Source organism: Hyaena hyaena, unplaced genomic scaffold (assembly GCF_003009895.1).
Source record: "Hyaena hyaena isolate Hyena2069 unplaced genomic scaffold, ASM300989v1 scaffold_1047, whole genome shotgun sequence".
Taxonomy (NCBI): Eukaryota; Metazoa; Chordata; class Mammalia; order Carnivora; family Hyaenidae; genus Hyaena; species Hyaena hyaena.
The window spans coordinates 492,069-511,969 of NW_024081684.1; positions in this window are offsets into that span (position 1 = coordinate 492,069).

Genomic DNA, 19,901 nt, shown 5'->3' on the forward strand with positions numbered 1-19,901 from the left:
AAGTTTATTGGCCATTTGTGTGTCCTTTTTGATGAGGTACCTGTTCAAGACTTTTACCTCTTTTTTTTAAAGTAGGCTTCTCTCGGCAAACCATGAGAGACTCTTGAATGCTGACAAAAACTGAGGACTGATGGATGTGGCGGGGAGGAGGGATGGGCATGGAGGAGGGCACTTGTGGGGATGAGCACTGAGTGTTATGTGGAAACTAATTTGACAATAAACTATTTGTAAAAAAATAAAATAAAATAAAATAGTAAAGTCAAATCTTAAAAAAAAATAAAGTAGGCTTCTCTCTCTTTTTCTTATTGATTTGTGGGAATTCTTTATTCTGGACACAAGTCTGCTGTTGAATAAATGTATCACAAATATCTTCTCTCATTCTGTGGTTTGCCTCTTTAATGTTTCCCCTAATAGTGCCTCCTGTTGATCAGAAGTTCTTAATTGTAATGTAGCCCAGATTATCAGTCTTTCCTTTAAGATCAGTTCTTCTTGTGTGTCCTCTCTGAGAAATATTTGTCTATCTCAAGAGTCATGAAGACAGTTTCCAACATTATGTTCTAGAGCTTTATTGTTTTACTTCTCACATTTAAATCTACAATCCACCCTGGGATTGATTTTGTACATGGCATGGGGTCGAATCATTCCTTTTTTATTTTTTTTATTTTTTTACTCAGCCTTGTTTCTTTAGAAAACAATTCATTGTAATGTTTCAAGTTAAATAATTCAGACATGTCAGAGAAGCCTGGTATCCAGAGAACAACCTCTATATTTGTTATTTTGTCCCTAGTTTGAGAGAAGACTTTTTTTTTTTTAACCCAACCTGAAAAAGAAGAAATCCAGGTATGCTAAGCCTCATTTTATCAACAACTATGTAAGTGTTCGGAAACTGTTAAGTGTACTCTTTGTTTCTGGAGTTTCCTAGGACTTCATTCTTGGGAGCAGGATGCACTGCTCTATTTTAAGGTTTTCTTGGTATTTTTTAAAAAGTGAACATAAGTACTTTCTTTTCACTTGAGGTGCAATGCCAGGATCTATGAACCCCTCTCTTGCTTGACTAAATTTAAAGAAACTACTTGCCAGTTCATCTTTTGTAAGGCATTATTGACTGCCTCAAGATGATGCATGCATGGTCTCTGGTTAGATGACCATCTGGCTGCATTGCTTTTGATTGAGGGTATTTCCCCTCAGGTTGGTTTATTTGCTCACTAGGTCATAAAGCTATCTTCTGCATAATACAGGAAACTTCTCATCATACCGTACTTTAACCCAACATATATCTCAGTAGTTGAAATTGCTTGTGAAATCCTGTGAGACACAGAGTTGTTCTAAATATGTTTCATTCTGTCCTTTATTCCTGCCCCACGTGTCTTTGGCTGCCTCCCTTTCATTTTGTCCACCTTCTATGTTACCTGATGGATTTTGCCATTATATCCCTTGTTGAAAGTCACATCTTCTTTGGTGTGCGGTGCCACATTTTCTCTATTTTTCCCTCTTTTCACTTTTTATGCCCATTATATATAATCTTCAATAGCTTTATGGGGCTGCCATTTTGTTTTGAAAGTGACCTTGCTCTTAAAAGAGCAAGTTTTTCTTTTAGCAAAAACTAATCTTTTTAAATTTTTAGGGCCTTTGTTGTTAGTTTGTTTGATTTCATGACTTAATGACGGTCTCCTCCCCACCCCATAAAATAAGGGTAAACATTTTACAAGTCATGCTTCTAAAAATGCCACTTTTAATTAATTTGGCTTTGAGAAAAGTCCAAGATACTTGCCAATATTACAGCTTAATTCAATGGAAATATCACTTGGGCAGAAGTGACGAGGGTTGATTCTAGACCAAGCTCTACCATCAGCTAATTATATGATCTGATCTTACTTTTCTGAACCTCAGTTTCCTCCTCAGTTAAGTGAATGAATTGACTCTCCAAGGGCACTTTCAGCTCTAATGATGTAAGTTTCTCTGCAAATGGATGCAGTCAAGGTTAAAAAGTCAGGGCTTTTTTATGAATCAGCCACATAGATTTAGTTCACCTTTCTTAAGGTTTTGTATTTTTAAAATTTGTATATGAAGACATTCTTATGGAAAAAAATTAGTCTGCCTAAATCTCATCACAAACACATCCACACAAAGTACAAAATAATGGAAAGTTTGAAATAATGGCTTATTTAGGGGTGCCTGGGTGCCTCAGTCGGTTAAGCGTCTGGCTCCGGCTCAGGTCATGATCTCACAGGTCCGTGGGTTCGAGCCCCATGTCAAACTCTGTGCTGACAGACAGCTCAGAGCCTGGAGGCTGTTTCAGATTCTGTGTCTCCCTCTCTCTCTGGCCCTCCCCTGCTCATGCTGTCTCTATTGCTCTCTCAAAAATAAATAAAACATTTTAAAAATGGTTTATTTAGACTGAGTAATATTGAACATAACAACGGGGAAAAACTGAGAGCTTTCTGCCTGAGATCAGGAACACGACAGGGATGTCCACTCTCACCACTGATGTTTAACATAGTGCTGGAAGTCCTAGCATCAGCCATCAGACAACAAAAGGAAATAAAAGGCATCAGAATTGGCAAAGAGGAAGTCAAACTATCACTATTAGCAGAAAACATGATACTCTACAAAGAAAACCCAACAGACTACACCAGAAGCCTACTAGAACTGATCCAAGAATTAAGCCAAGTTGCAGGGTACAAAATCAACGTACAGAAATCGGTTGCATTTTTATACACCAACAATGAAGCAACAGAAAGAGAAATCAAGAAGCTGATCCCATTCACAATTGAACATAGCAATAAAAGTGGAATACAAAAAAAAAGATATTGGACAATTTTTTGGTATTAATTCCAAATTTGATCTATTAATTTATTTTGTATGGACTCATTTAAATATTGGTGAACATTTCAATCTTAAAAAAACATTTCATTTGAGTTTGTTGAAAATAAATTTCAAAATTACATGTCTAGAACCCACTATTCTTTCCCTTTGTGACAGGTAGCTTCAAAATATTTTTGTAAAAGCTCTGGTGATGTATATTTCTGAGGAGTGGTTATTATATCCATATGCACAAACAGGGGATTTCTTTTTTCTTTCTTTTATAGTTTATTGTCAAGTTGGTTTCCATATAACACCCAGTGCTCATCCCAACAAGTGCCCTCCTCCATACCCTTCTCCTCTTCCCCTCCCCCATCAGCCCTCAGTTTGCTCTTAGTATTCAAGAGTCTCTCATGGTTTGCCTCACTCCATCTCCCCAACTATTTTCCCCTCCCCCTCCCCCTTCCCCATGGTCCTGTTAAATTTCTCCTGTTCCACATATGAGTGAAAACATATGGTATCTGTCCTCCTCTGCCTGACTTATTTTGCTCAGCATAACACCTTCAAGGTCCATCCACGTTGCTACACATGGCCAGATTTCATTCTTTCTCATTGCCATGTAGTATTACATTGTATAGATAAACCACATCTTCTTGATCCATTCATCAGTTGATGGACATTTAGGTTCTTTCAATGGTTTGGCTATTGTTGAGAGTGCTGCTATGAACATTGGGGTCCGTGTGCCCCTATGCATCAGCACTCCTGTATCCCTTGGGTAAATTCCTAGCAGTGCTGGGTCATAGGGGAGTTCTATTGTTAATTTTTTGAGGAACCTCCACACTGTTTTCCAGAGGGCCTGAACCAGTTTATATTCCCACCAACAATGTGGGAGGGTGCCTGTTTCTCCACATCCTTGCCAGCATCTATAGTCTCCTGACTTGTTCATTTTAGCCACTCTGACCAGCATGAGGTGGTATCTCAGTGTGGTTTTGATTTGTGTTTCCCTGATGGTGAGGGACGCTGAGCATCATTTCATGTGTCTGTTGGCCATTAGGATGTCCTCTTTGGAGAGGTGTCTATTCATGTCTTCTGCCCATTTCTTCACTGGATTGTTTGTTTTTTGGGTATGGAGTTTGGTGAGTTCCTTATAGATTTTGGATACTAGCCCTTTATCTGATATGTCATTTCCGACTATCTTTTCCCATTCCGTCAGTTGCCTATTGGTTTTATTGATTGTTTCCTTTGCTATGCAGAAGCTTTTTATATTAAGGAGGTGCCAATGGTTCATTTTTGCTCTTGATTCCCTTGCCTTTGGGGATGTGTCAAGTAAGAATTGCTGCGGTTGAGGTCAAGGAGGTTGTTTCCTGCTTTCTCTTCTAGGATTTTGATAGTTTCCTGTCTCACATTCAGTTCCTTTATCCATTTTGAGTTTATTTTTGTGTATGGTGTAAGAAAGTGGTCTAGTTTCATTCTTTTGCATGTTGCTGCCCAGTTCTCCTAGCACCATCTGTTAAAGAGGCTGTCTTTTTTCCATTGGATACTCTTTCTTGCTTTGTCAAAGATTAATTGGCCATACATTTGTGGGTCCAATTCTGGGTTCTCTATTCTACAGGGGATTTTCTATATGCCAGGCAGGGAGTGTGGAGATGTCAAAGACATAATATAAAACATGACTATTGTCCTTGGGCAGTGGACAACCTACTTGGACAAAGAAGACTTACTGAAGTGAAAATGTAAATCACAATAATCGTGTAAATAATGATTAAAGCCCATGATTCCCAGGCCTCTTTTTTTTTTTCTTTTTTAGAAGCTGATAAACCAATTGTGAAGGTCATTGAGGGCCTGTGGCTCCTCCTCACTGACTCATGGGGCTGCTCTCAGGGGAGTCCACTTGGGGGACAGAAGGGCTAGAGGCAGAGGTACATGTGAAGGTTTCTTGGCAGCTGAGTGTGGAAACCATTGATCACCATGACCTCATTTCTACCTGTTTGGCATCAGCAGGAGAGAGTGTCCACTTGATAAAAGTAGCACAGCAGAACAGTTCTCCAGGAATATATATTATTCACACTCAGACTCTGCCAGTGGCTCACAGAGGGTTCCTTCACTGCTGCCTGCTGACCCTAGGGATGCAGCCAAAGCCATGCCTCCAAGCAAGCAGAGCAGCAAGAGCTCACCTCTGCATTGAAACAGTGATACGTATGGTCAATGCAGGGAGAGGACCAACGTGGCTGTGAAAAAGAGCCAGTTGAAAAGCAAGCTGAAAGTACAGAGTGAATCAGCTCAAAGAAGAGAATGAATAGTTGGAAGCAAACATTCAATTGCTGAGTGAAGAACTGAGCATATGGGAAGATGTGTGTCTTGAGCATGCACCCAACCTTGCAGAAACCGTGCAACCCAGTTGCATTGGAAATACCACAACAACTCCTAAAAACGCAGGACAGTAGACCTCACCCCTGCCCAATTTCACAACTTGTGGCTTGAACATTAAGGCCCTGACTACCTTCACTGCTAGTATCAATGGCCCAATGCAGTCTTGTTCCATGATTCAAAGATACATTGAAGATTGTTTTCTAGGATGAGCACTGAAGAGTTGATTAGCCATGTAATTTGAATATGTAGTTTTAAATGAGATGAATTGTTCTTGTAGGGAAAAAACAAAATTTTAAGGTATGTGGTAAAAACACCACCACCACCACCACACACACATGCACACCAAAACCCCAAACCCCAAACCCTTGGACCTTGATGTCCTTAATAAATCCTTACTTCCTGGGGGGGGGGGAGTGGAAATTAAGTTCATTGGGAAATAAAAATGGGTAAAAAATGAAAAGACTAATACACAGTGATTGGTAAGAGAGGGTGCCTTATACTACCAGTTATCCAGGAGAACTATAAAGCGATTACAATTATAAAAACCCGACAATAATTTAAGATCAAAAAAGATAATAGAGGGGCATCTGTGTGGCTCAGTCAGTAAGCATCCAACTTCTGCTCAAGACATGATCTCATGGTTCATGAGTTTGAGCTCCACATTGGGCTCGGCACTCACAGTGCAAAGCTTACTTGGGATTGTCTGTCCATCTCTCTCTCTGCCCCTCTCTCACTGGCTCTCTCTCCCATAAATAAATAAATATTTTTTAAAAATAACAGAAACAGATCCAGGAATATATGTATGTGTGTATGTAAGAATTGAACATATGAGAAAATTGACATTTTAAATTAGTAGAAAAAGATAATATTGTATCTTGATAAAGTTTTTGGAAATAATAAGGGTAGATGCTTCATCATATACATTAAAATAAATGTCAGATGAACTAGAGGTTAACTAAAAATGAATAGAAGAAAATACAGATGAATATTTATGTAATCTTTGGTTTGGGAATGGTCTTTTAAAACAGCACATTTAGGGGCACGTGGGTGGCTCAGTTGGTTGAGCATCCAACTCTTGATTCCAGCTCAGGTCATGATCTCATTTTCATGAGATGGAGCCTCACATCGGCCTCCAGTGTGGAGCCTACTTGGGATTTTCTCTCTCCCTTTCTCTCTGCCCCTTCCCTGGTCTCTCTCTCTCTCTGTCTTTCTAAAATAATAATTTTTAAAAAGCACATTTAAAGGGAAAAACACATTAGATTTGACTAATATAAAATATGATAGACTTTATATATCAAAAAGCCTAGATAATTTTCATCTAAAATGATAGAAAAAGTAGATCAGTGGTTACCCAGGGACAGACTGTCTGAAAAGGTGGCAATTACAGGGTTCAGCCATCGCCAGTGAACAAGCACACATCTAGTCAGCTGTATACGCATCCTCATGTCCCATTGGCCAAATCAAGTCAAATGGCCTAAACAGATTGGAGGATTGGAGAATTAGGCTCCCCATTTCTACTAGAGGCAAACAGTATGTGGGCACATACTATTTAATAGTTTATTATTAACAGTATTATTAAATGTATTAAATAGTATTATTAATGCTATTTAATACTATTTATACTATTTAATAATAAACTTTAGAAACCATGTACATGTTCAACAATAAGGCCATGGTCAAACACAATATAATTCAACCATAAAATGGACAATGTGTGATACTATAGAAAAAATTTGTTACGAAAAGTTACCTAATTAGAGCACAAAACAAAATGTGCTACATAAAACCACTTCAGTGAAAAAAAAAAAAAGCATGGGAAAAAAAATGACTGGATGGACAATATTTTAAATGTTGTCACCCCTGTGTCTGAATAGAAGGTATATGAGATATGTTTCCTTATACATTCCAGTTTTCTAAATTTTCTTTTTTTAAAATTTTTAATGCTTATTTATTTTTGAGAGGTGGGGGAGAGGCAGAGAGAGAGGGAGACACAGAAACAGAAGCAGGCTCCAGGCTCTGAGCTGTCAGCACGGAGCCCAAACAAGGGGCTTGAACTCATGAGTGAGAGATCTGGCCTGAGCTGAAATCAGATGCTTAACTGACAGAGCAACCCAGGTGGTCCTCTAAATTTTCTAATAGAGCGCATGAAGCAGAATAGTGTGATAATTAAAGTATAGGTTGGTCTGGTCTCAAGGTTCTGCTCTGCCTCTCCTTACCTGTGGGACAATTGGTAAGTTACTGAAACTCTTCAAACCTTAGTTCCTTTATTTATAAAATGGGGTTACAGGGGCGACTGGGTGGCTTAGTCGGTTAAGCGTCCGGCTTTCGCTTAGGTCATGATCTCGCGGTTCGTGGGTTCGAGCCCCGCGTCGGGCTCTGTGCTGACTGCCAGCTCAGAGCCCGGAGCCTGTTTCAGTCTGTGACTCCCTCTCTCTCTCTCTCTCTGACTCTCCCCTGCTCACGCTGTCTCTCTCTCTCTCCTAGAAATAAATAAAACATTAAAAAAATAAATAAATAAAATAAAATGGGGTTACAATAATGCCTCCCTTGCACAGTCATCAGGAAGGTTAAGTGAGAAACTTCATGGCTAGGGCACATGGCCAGACACATAATAATTGCTCAATAAATGGTAAATAAGAATGCACTATTTTTACAATTAAAGTAATAATAAATATAACTTTTAAACTGTAGTTTGAAAGACACAAATTTATAATAGTATTTGTATTTACTCAGTATCCATCTATTAAGGAAATACATGACAAAAAGGGTCAATAAGTCTTAGCAATGCTTTCTGTTAATTTGTATTTTTTATCAATTCCATTAATACCAACATGACAAATAGTGGTATATGTCATATGTGAGAAATATTTACCAAACCCACCGATGAGTGTGCTGTGCAAAGGGATTTGAAGCCCTGCCAATGATTTTTGTCTTGTGAGTTGGGAGCCAATTATTTGAGACAACAAAAGAATAGATGTAACAAAGCAGAGCCAGGTCAATTGCCAATTAAAATGTCCAGGCAGTAAATGGATAATGCTGGTAGTCTAATATTTTTTAAACTATGTAAGACTTTTTCTCCATTGCAAATGGCACTAGAAGTTTTTATGACCTCCTAAATATGACAAGCCCCAGTTTGGTCCTCCTGGCTATCCTTCCTCAATTCAGATTCACCATCCCCGGGGGCTCCTAGGAAGCACAGACCTCAGAAAGTCAGTGCTTTCTGGGTACTCTTTATTTTTTTTTTTTCAATCTCCCATGGGACTTGGAGAGTTTGATGAGTGTGGAGTCCACAGCAAACATCCCACTTTATTTTGTCCCCAGGTTCTTCCAAATACCTTTTGCTCCCCAAATCACACTAAAGCCAAACAAAACACTGTGGTGTACCAGATGCATGCCCCTTTCAACAATCTGTTCAAAGGATGTGCATTGACAGCAATGTCACCATGGACATTTCTGAGAAAGCATTACTGTCCTGAATGGTAGGGACACTAACCTGTGAAATTGGAACCCCAGCCCTTCCTAACTATCAGGGTGCCGCCTCTTATAGTCATTCCAGAAGTCTTCTTGCTAAGCTAAAACAGTACTTTCCTCTCTTTTCTTTGGATGAAACTGATAAAATTGTATTATTTTCTCTCTCAGCCTTGTTATTCTGAACAGAAGAGGCCACATTTTTGTTTCCTCTCATACAAGACTGTCCATTGCTTTGATTAATTTAGGTGCCTCTACTTGGACCTTCTGGAGAACCTTGGAAAACATCAACACACTTAGTGCCAATAACTATCATGTCAGCTGAGCTTGGGTAGGTTTTATTCTCTTCCCGATCTTGGCCACAGTCATTGAGGAAGTGGCTTCAGGAAGGACTCCACAAGACCCTACGATCCTCTTCTTAACAGAAAACCTGACCCTGTGTCAAGGCACTCTGAGAAATAAGACCTAGAGTACTACCTCCAGTTCACCTGATATCTGCTTGCTTAGTTCCTGCTGGCTCCCTGACTTCATCTGATTGTCCTATCATTGGCTTTACTCTGACCCCTGGGAAACACATGCTTCTTTATTCTTTGTGGCTTGGTCTAGAACCTTTCCTCTGTGCTCACTGTCAGGAGTCCTAGGAATATGAGATGAAGCATTTCATGGTAGTCTCCCAGTTTCTGCAGTGAGATACATGTATCTGTGTAGCCAGTGTGTCTTAGGCTTTGACAGCCTTTGGGTATCAATGAGGCCCTGCTGCATAGATCCCTATGCTTCAGCTCTGCAGGCCTCTTATCTGTCTTCCACAGATTCTCCCCCCACCCCCCTCTACCAACAAATGCATGCAAGAATTGCTTCCAGGGACCCTTGAAATAGTTCTGATTGGCACTCGTGTGTGGCTGGGTGGGAACTCTGTTGGGCCCCTGTAACACAAACATCCACAGCCACTAGCTCCCTGATCGTCCTTGGCGATGCACTCCCCTTGAACTGGAGTTCACTGAACACTGCCACCTCTAGGGCGGATCCAGCTCTGCCTCCACCTTGTGGCTATTGGAACTGTCAGAACTGGGGGCTGTGCCCGATGCCACCATGACCACCGGCAAAACCTGCTGACCACATTCGTGCTACTCTTAGCTGAACCAGGGCTGGATGGCCAGCCTTCCACTGTCCCATAGAGCAGTGGCTTGTGTCTAGCTATTTGCTCCTACTGGCTTCAGGGTAAATCTTTATTCATTTATCCTCGATAACCAAGGAAGACAATGGTGTATTCCATACAAAAATTCCCTGTGTCCTAAATTGTTAAATGCTAGGTGCTACAACTCTGTATGTTCAAGTAAACCTAAGCCATCTTCCTCCAGATACATCAGGGCATCAGGTGGCTGGATGAGGGTGGATTCCAGGATAAGCAATATGCCATGACTAGAATCAAATCTCTTCTCTGATCTTTATGTTTGGGAACTGTATAAGGTTCTAGACTTCGAGGGTCATCATATACAGCTCGTATGTTATGCACTGCACAAATCCAAAAGGAGATTAAAAAGTAAATCGTGGCCCCAGAGAGTTGTTCAGTGCACAATCTGCACAGCTGTTCACAGTGGTCCTGAGCGCTTTCCTAATGATAAATTGTGCTCCCCTGGGCTCTGCTGTCCTCACTACAATATGGCTCAGTGCTCAGACCTACTTTCCCATCCTTGACCCTCAGGAGGGTCAGAGATCCACTTTCTTCCCACCCCTCCTCCACTTTCAGGGTACTAATTTGCTTTTATAAAAATATGCAACAACAAAGAGATGCTGCCAGAACTCCACTTATAAAGCATCTGAACTCCAACCAGCATCCTTGCAAAATAACCTCTTCCACTTGTAAGAACCTCCCATCTTTTCAAATGCTCAAATAATTGTGAAGAGAGGAGTCCAGTAAATCTTGACAATGAGTAAGTGTTCCTCCTATGAGAGTCCCTGCCAAGTCGCCTGGAACAGGAAATAGAGTCATCACTAGGGTCACAGCCCCCGTTTTTTCTTGACGTCAGCATCTCTTCTGTTACTCCCTGGATAGAGACCATCTGTCGCAACTCCCCCGTCTGTGTCTCCTTTTGTCGCTGCTATAAGGACCTGCCAGTGTGAATCTGAGAATAGCCTGCATGTCTCTTTCATTCTCCGCAGCTCTCTTACTTAGGCTTTGTGCCTCAGTGGCGCAGGTCATCTCTGGTCACCACTTGGACTGTATGCCCACAATTCAGGTGGCTTCCATTAGGGCATTGTACCTCGATTTGTTTGAATAGAGTCACAGCTGGGCTACCTTCAGACAATGAGATATTCAATAGGGTTAACGATTCAGCGTCCACGGCTATTCCCAGCACAGTGCATGGCGCCCGTGGAGAAACAGGACTTGAAAGAATTTACAAGGCTGCTCAGACAAACTAGTTGAAAATGCTGGTGAACAATTACATCTATATATAGAACTAACCCGGATCCACCCCTGGCCACAGGCTTTGATACCATTCTTTTGGGCATTTTGAAGTCCCAGGCTTCTTTCATCACTTAGTGCTTCTAAATGTTAGAGCTGCTTTAAAAGGACTAGCCAGGTACCTCATTACGATCTTGTTTGATTTCAGGGCAGCAACAATTAGATAATAACATGCCCCCAGATCCTTATGGTGGAGTGGGTCAGATTCCAGGCTCAGCTCTTCCCCTAACCTGCTGTGTGATTCCACAAGTCACTTAACCCCTCTGGTCTTTGTTTTCTCATACCTCACATAAAAGGACTGGATTAGCAGAGAGGAGAGATAACTGGCTTCGGAGGCGAGCAGACTGGGTTTTAATCCCAACTCCTACCACTTTCTAGCCAGTCAAATCATTTAATGCCGAGCTTGCTTCCTCTTCAGTAAAACAGGTAGGATCATGCTTACTGGGCGGAACTGGGAGAGGATTTCATAGGAAAAATGAGGTGCCAGACACAAAAGTAGGTAGTCAGTTAATTTATAAGTGCTAGCTTTCTCTTTGCTCCCTGAAGATCATGTCCAGCTCTGTTAAAAACTGGATTTGGAGTCCAAAAACCTAGATTTAAGTCTCCATGGTTTGAGTGTATGCAAATCATAGGGTGTCTCTGAGTCTCAGTATCCATATCTGTATAATGGTACTAGCACTTACAAATCAGAATATGGTGATAACTTCTCCAGTTTATACCTGGATGCAATCATCTTTTGTCATTGCACCCCATCCACTGGACCCTCTTGCATCCATTGAAAACTCCCCAAGCAGCAGCTATGGGTGGGATATGCCTTCTCAAACCACTCACACTTAGGTTTCCCTTTTTCAGCCTGCCTTCTCGGTAAGGCATTCTAGATACACTAGACCAATCACCACCCCTCCCAGCAGACTCCCAGAAACCAGTTGTCAGGTGAATAATCTTCTACGGTTGTTCCCTCACCTCAGGCGCTGAAGTGATGAGGGTGGCAGCCAGCGCGGCTCCAAGATAAACAGATGATTCTCCTGTCGGAATTCCAGTCAGTTGGGTACTTAGGCTTCTGCGTAATGAATAACTTGGTATAAAAACAGAACAATCTGCTCACTGACTTTCAGAGAAGGAGGGGGGCGGGGAGGAGGGCATCATTTCCCCAGATTTCCTTCCCAGGTCTCTTGGAGCCTCATGATTCCCTACCACATGTGCCCATCCTCCAAGATGAGACATACATGCTTTGCATTCATGCTCACTTCTCCCACCTCTGTCTCCCCCCCAACCCCCACCCCCCGCCATGTAAATCTCATGGATCAGGCATTTCTCATGACAGCCAACAATCCTTTAAGTCCTTTGGCTTAGCAACCAGGATCTTGACACCTAGCACTTTGGGTACCTGGATACACATTCTTATAAATGGCTCATTTTAGGATAATAGAGACAGCAGACAGATGACCAGGAAGGCATTTAATTAGATTGAGTAGACTTTAAAAATGGTTTTTCCCTGCTGGGATCTAGATGGAATATTGGGTGTTTACACTAAAGCAATAACATTTTACAGTCGTAACAACCCTTGGTGAAAGTGCGCTATGAGTTTTCTTAGAAGCAACAACAACAACAAAAAAGGATATACAAAATGAAAATGTTTTCCGGAGGTTTATGAAAGGCAGTATTAATTGTTCCATCTAGTCTTCATAGAAATGGTTTCTTGAGTCCAATAAAGAATCACTCACGCTCCCCACCAACGTGCCTCATTATTTGGCTTTACTGGCAATCAAAGAGAATGTCTGGTGTACAGGTGACAGAGTGACATGGGACGTGGTGGATACCCTCCCACTAGGAGTTCCAGTTCAGCTGCCTCAGCAATGGCTCACCTTCAAAGGCAAAAGTCCTTTCCCCCACAGAGAGGCTGTACCATAAAAGGCTACTGCTTCAGGAGAAGTTTAGGCACCTCCATTTAAAGGTATTTCCCAAAATGGAGCATGAATTGGGGATGGGATAGGCAGTCTGGATTCTGCCTCAGTGGTAGGGATTGGGGCTGTCCACTCAAAGAAAAGAAGTGTTGGATCACACAGCAGTCACCTAGAAATGGAGGCCTTGTTTGGGGTTACTCTAAGTGAATGGTGGACAGTAGGTGGTCATCCATGCTGAAGCACATTGGGGATAAAGAATCTCCTACGGAGGAAGCAAATTTGATAGATTTGGGTTTGTGTTTCCTGATTGGTCCTGCCTCAAAGGAGCTCTCCACTGGGTTGATTCAGTGCCCCTCATTTCAGCAAGGAGGGAGGGGAACTTTAGTCCCCACCCTGCCTGTCTCCTTCTCTTGGGCTCCTTCTCCTTCTCCTGGTAAGCCGGACAAGCTTGGTGCCTGGCACCTAGAGGTACCCTCCCATTGGACACTGAGTGGGCATGTCCAGCTGCCCTCACAGACACCCTCCTACACCTTTACAGACTGCTGTGCTGGCTTGCACTCTGGAATGGCAGGTTGTGAACGCTGTGACGAAGTGAAAGGTGGGCAATGACTCCTCCCGCAGCTTGGTCCTTGATCCTTTGCTGATGAGGATGAGTGATACTCACCCAGGAAGAACTTTTATTCTTTTTTTCCCTTAAGTTTATTTATTTATTTTGAGAGAGAGAGAGAGCGAGAGAGAGCAAGCAAGCAGGGGAGGGGCAGAAACAGGGAGAGAGAAAATCCCAAGCAGGCTCTGCATTATCCCGATGTGGGGCTGGAACCCACAAACCATGAGATCATGACCTGAACGGAAATCAAGAGTCAGATGCTTAACTGATTGAGCCACCCAGGCGCCCCAAAGTTTTATTCTTACATCCTGGCTTTGAGGACATTTGCTCCCCTCCATAGCTCCTTGACCTTTTGCAGACCACAGGCCTGGGAACTCAGGCCTGGGAATCATAATATAAAGCTATGCCAAACTTTAGCCCGTAGGCCAGGATTTTCAAATAGGCCTCCACAGGATTCTGGGGTTCCAAGAAGGAGCCTCAGGGCCCTGAAAGGGAAGGGAGACTAATTGGGCATGGCTCCAGAGTCTGTGTCCCCTCCCCATTGAATCATGAGGGCTTCTCTGTTATTGGGTGTCTACATGGCTGTTGGATTCCACATAAGGTTTTGAGAGAAAATGGTCCCTCTGCTAAAGGAAATAAAATCTTGAGAGACTGTGTAGCCCAAGGATTAAGAACATGGACAGCAGGTTCCTCCTAATCCTCCTATACAAGGGGGAGAAGAAGTGGGGAAATGGTGGGGGAAAGGGAGAGAGGCAAACCATGAGAGACTCTTGAATGCTGACAAAAACTGAGGACTGGAGGGGGGGGGGAGGGGGGGTGGGCATGGAGGAGGGCACTTGTGGGGATGAGCACTGAGTGTTATGTGGAAACTAATTTGACAATAAACTATTTGTAAAAAAAATAAAATAAAATAATGTTAGACAGTAAAAAAAAAAAAAGAGCATGGACAGCAGTTTTAGTTCTGGCTCCCCTACTTATTAGCTGAGTGACTGCTCTGTGCCTCAGTTGATTTATCTCTAAAATGGGAATAATAGGGGCGCCTGGGTGGCTTAGTCGGTTAAGCGTCCGACTTTCGCTTAGGTCATGATCTCGCGGTTCGTGGGTTCAAGCCCCGCGTCGGGCTATGTGCTGGCTGCCAGCTCGGAGCCTGGAGCCTGTTTCAGAGTCTGTGTCTCCCTTTCTCTCTGACCCTCCCCTGCTCACACTGTCTCTCTCTCTCTCTCCTAGAAATAAATTAAAAAATATAAAAAAAAATAAAAAAAATAAAATGGAAGTAATAACAATCTTTCCTCACAGGTTGTAGTGAGGGTTAGATGAGTTACTGTACACAAACTGAAGGCACTCAGCAAGCGCTGACTGAGGGCTGATTGTCACTCTCACCATTGTTCGAGGGGACAGACTATTGTGGGGTTCTGAGTGGGACAATCTCATGATTAAATCTGTATTTAAAAAACCTTTCTCTGGAGGTGGCTGGGTGGCTCAGTCATTATGTATCTGACTTTGGCTCAGGTCATAATCAAACATTTGGTGAGTTTGAGTCCCACATCAGGTGAACTCAAGCCTCACTTTGCATGAGCCCCACTTCTCTCTCTCTCTCTCTGCCCTTTGCTCACTTGCATCCTCTCTCTTTCTCTCTCACACAAAAAAAAATCTTTCCTGGAAGTATACTGGAAACTGATCACAGTCTTTTCCATGGAAAAGGAAAAGGGCTCAAAGGCAGTGGTGAGGCAGTGGAGATTAAAATGAAATATGAGCTGAAAATATGAAGGAGCTCCAGGTTCAGCAGGATCAGGGACCTGTTAGCTATTGGGGAGCTTCAGAGAAGAAGGAATTAGGGGGGACACTCACCCATTTCAGATACTCAAGCCCTGGATGTTTAGGAAGAAAGGAGGCTTTACGGGACCATCATGACCATGAGATGCTGCAATTGCTGGGTGCAGGTTACCATCTGAGCATCCAGATCTGAAGCAGAGCAGGGGTTGCACAGGAATTAACAGGATGTAGTCATTTATGTTGTGAGCGTGAATGAGGTCAGCATGGGAAAAGGTGGAGGATGATCGGAGATGGCCAGGACTGAATCCAGCAGAATGTGGGGAACAGGCAGAGGAGAGCTGCTGGGGAGTTAGAGACAGGGCAGCACCTGTGGGGCCCTCAGGCTGTCCCTTTAGTTGTCTGAGCACCTGCACCTGTGGGTCAGCGCTGGCACTCTCACTGAGCCGGGCAGGCCTGAGGATGAACACACAGATGACTCTGACAGACTCCCACCAGAGCATCACCTCAGGTGGCCTAGAGAGGACGGGACCCTGGTCAGGGCACACGGAAGCAGGGTCTGGTTCAGCCTCCACAGCAGCTGGTGTGAAACAGAATCACTCACCGAGAGCCATCTGTGGTGTATTCCCCGAATGCAGCCAAAATAAAATCTGCAGGCAAGTTGGGAGGATGTTAAATTAAGTAGGTGGCAGACACTATTTGATGACGCTCCATCTAGGTGACAGCTTAGCATGCAGTAGAGGTGGGGTAAGCAGGTGGCTGAAGGAGAACTCAGGGAGGGGGCTGGGGTTCTACATCTACGTGAACAGAAGCATACCCGAATGAGAGCTTGTGGCTGGGAACTCGCATTTTCTGTGAGCCCATGGCCCTGAATCTGGTGCTGAGGATTCAGTGTGTGTGGAGCAAATGTTCACAGAACTGGACCGAACAGACACTGCAGGCAAAATTCAAATTCCTCTTGCTTCAGTTCCCCTAGACCTGTCATGTGGAAGGGACGTTTTTTGCCCGAGGTCTATGAGTGAACAGTGCCTCATTTCTCTAAATGATTCTCCTAGTTAGTGCCATACTTTGGATTTGCTTTTTAGCCTAGAGAAAAGTTCATCGAAGGAAAATCTCTGAAAGGGCAGGGATGGGTCTCATCAAAGGTATTGTCAAGATCCATTTCCCTGGAGTGAGGAAGAAAGGCCTGATAAATGTAGCATTTCTCAAGTTCAAGTGTTTGGGGAGGAGTGGCTGGCTCTGGGGTTCCTAGAAGCATGCATTGGGCCTGACTGTATTCGCAGGCCATGTTACTATTCATGTTGTCCCTCAGCTGCAGACTCTCATTGGAGGAACAGCCTGTAGCTGACTGTTCATATGGGCTCTCATCCTGGAAAGTGAATTTCAGAAGTGGATTTCTCAATAATACTTCAACACCACTATTAATGGCTCATCTATAGAGGAAAATTATTTTAGAAAATCCAACATTGCATGTTGAAGGCAAGGAATATTGTAAATCCATGGGTTCATCCATTCATTCCAACATTCCTTTGTTTATTCATTAATCCAAAATGCTATTGAACATCTTATATACTACAGACATAAGAAAGAGAAATGAGTGAGGTAAAGCATCTGAAAGAACTGGGGAGCAGCAAGGTAAAACATACATGTACATATATTTGTAGTATAATGTAATTAAGTATAGGACTGAGGTACAGATGGAATGTAAGCTCCCTGAGGACAGGATCTCAGTGTCCGTCCTGTTCACTAAAGAGTAGAGCATACTGATAGTTGGTGTATTTTCCCAAAAGATCCTTCTATTAGATCATTGTGTTACTAAGCTACTTATCTGTTTGATTTTAAGCTGTTAGTATTTTGTAATAATTTAAATATAATTTGACCCAGTAACCCAAATGAAATAACTTTAGGACTTTTTATGGCAAGGGGAGTGAGGGTAGGGAGGATCAGTAAAGGAAAGAGTATTGCTATAATAATTCTGAAAATTTCCGAATGAGTAGGGATTTTTTACTACTTACACTTGGAAAGAAAAAGGAGGGTTATATTAAAAAGCATTCATTAGTAGAGTGCCTGGGTGGTTCAGTCGGTTAAGCATCCAACTCTTGATTTTGGCTCAGGTCATGATCATGGCTAGAGCATGGCTCAGTTCATGGGTTTGAGCCCTGTATGGGCTCTGCACTGATACCTTAGAGCCTGCTTTGGATTCTCTTTCCTCTCTCTCTCAAAAATAAATAAACATTAAAAACATTCATTAACAATTAAAACATAATAAATTACCAGACTCTATTACTCTATCTACCCATATGTATTCTTTTCAAATGACTCCATAGTGTAGTTGTATCTACATAATACAATTAAATAATGTTGAGTAGTAACTTCTGACATTGCTTTTAAAAGGAAATGCCCTCTACTATGTTAGCAAAATTACAATTGTGTCAGACTAGTATTATCATCACAATAGTAATGATTTTTGAGTACTTGCTGGGCACCAAACACTACTCTAACACATTCGTTTCATTTTTCCAACAACTCTTTGGGTTGTGCAATTATGATCCTCACTGTACAGTTGAAGACATTGCTCTCAGAAGCTAAATGACTTGTCACAAGTCTCAGTGATCATAAGTAGAGGATCCGAGGAATTGAACACAGTTTAGTACCTGAACCAAACTTATTATGGTTGCACTCTACTAGTCCCTGCAGAATATATTTAAAGTATTTAGCCTGTGGAAAATATACCTTACATGGGTCAGGGTAGTATCTTCAAATACTCTAAAGGTCATTTTAGAAGACATTGCCCTCCCACCACCTGACGTTTTGGTTAAAGTTTTTGTTTTTGTTCCTTGAGATCTACTTCATTCTCACTGATGGGATTGTTAATCAAGATCCCCTCTGTTCCACAGACCAAAGGGTGACATTTGAGCTTAACTGGCCACCTAGGCCTTCTCTGGGCAACTCCCAATGTTGAAAGAATGAGCCACCCAGAGAGGGAACACGGCTGTACCTGAACCATGGAGCCTAAGGAGCTGTCCAGTAGTTTCAAGTATTGAGATTCTCAGAAAGCCAGCTTTCAGTCATTCAACTCTGTGAGCTAATACAGCTTACATTTAGAGCTAGTTCACAGAGTTGGTTGCTGCTGTTGGTAATCCAAGAATGCCAACTTATTTCTCCTCAGGAAGAAAAGGGATCAAACTTTTCTGTGTGGTTCCAGCAGGACCCACTAGAAGCAATGAACTATGCATTGCTGGAGGTTGCTTTTGATTCAGAATTGGGGGCAAGGGTAACAATGGAAGAAGTAGCCTTGAGAAGAAAATCCTATCACTTGACATGTCCCAGCAAAAATTGCTGTAGCAAAAGGGATTGGGTGGGAGCATGGAATAAAATTCCTCAATATCCTTTTTTCAGAAACAAGTGTCTATCATTCTCTATGTGGTTTTCTGACCCTCAATATACCTGAGAATGATCTAAGTGCAACTTACCCTTACCTTCCCCGGGTGTTTGTGGGAGCACCTTTCATTCATCAACATATAGTAATGGTATGTGACATTTACTGGGGGCACCATTTTAAGTGCTTTATATCTTCTAAATACTTTAACATGCATAACCACCTATGAGATCTATATTATTATATTCCCATTAGTTAGATGGAGAAAGTAAGGCACAGAGAAGTTATGTAAATGCTCAAAGTTACAGACTAGTAAGTAATAAAGCAAGGAGTAAAACCCCCCAGCAGTGTCATGCCCTTGGCCTTTAAGCTGTGGAGCAAATGTTGTAACGATAAGAATGTGTTTATTTTCAGGCATAACTTAACAAATACTCATGCCCACTTCATCTACCATAGCATCAGAATCCATACTTGATTCAGAATGAGCATCACACATAATTAGGTCTGGATGGAAAATTCACCATTAGTACAAATTGCCTAGAGATGGAGAGTGGAAGATGAAGTTGAGACAGTGGTGGGCTGGAGCTGATTGTGCACATGTCTTCTCAATTCTGTGTCCAGTGACCTCATGGGGAGAATATTTACACCAAGAAAATTGGCAAATGCTCTAAATAGCTGTGCAATTAAAAAAGAGATTTTCCTCAACAATATAGATGGAATCACTGTGTTCTGTCTTGATCTGACCTTCAGCCATCCAAGGTGAAAAGCTTCTTTTTACACCTCCTCCATTAGGCATTCTCCCTTTTCCTCTCCTCTGGACAGTCATTCCTCCTGTCAGGCAGCTAGTGGCTCACTGCCCAGTTAAGGCACATGCACAGTGCCCTGCACCCAGCTTATCTCAGCAAACCTTGCAAGAGGCTCTCTCCAGAGATGGATCTTTTTATAGACACAAAGAGCCACATGGTGAAATGGGGCTTGTCACTAGGCCATGACTCAGGAGCTTTGGGTTCAATTCTGGAGCTCCTGCTAATGTGTTGGGTGACCTTAGGCAAGCCAGCCACCCACTGCAGGTCAGTTGCCTCCTCAGCAAGAGTGGACACATCAACACTCACTAAATATTCCAGAGTGCATAAAGAA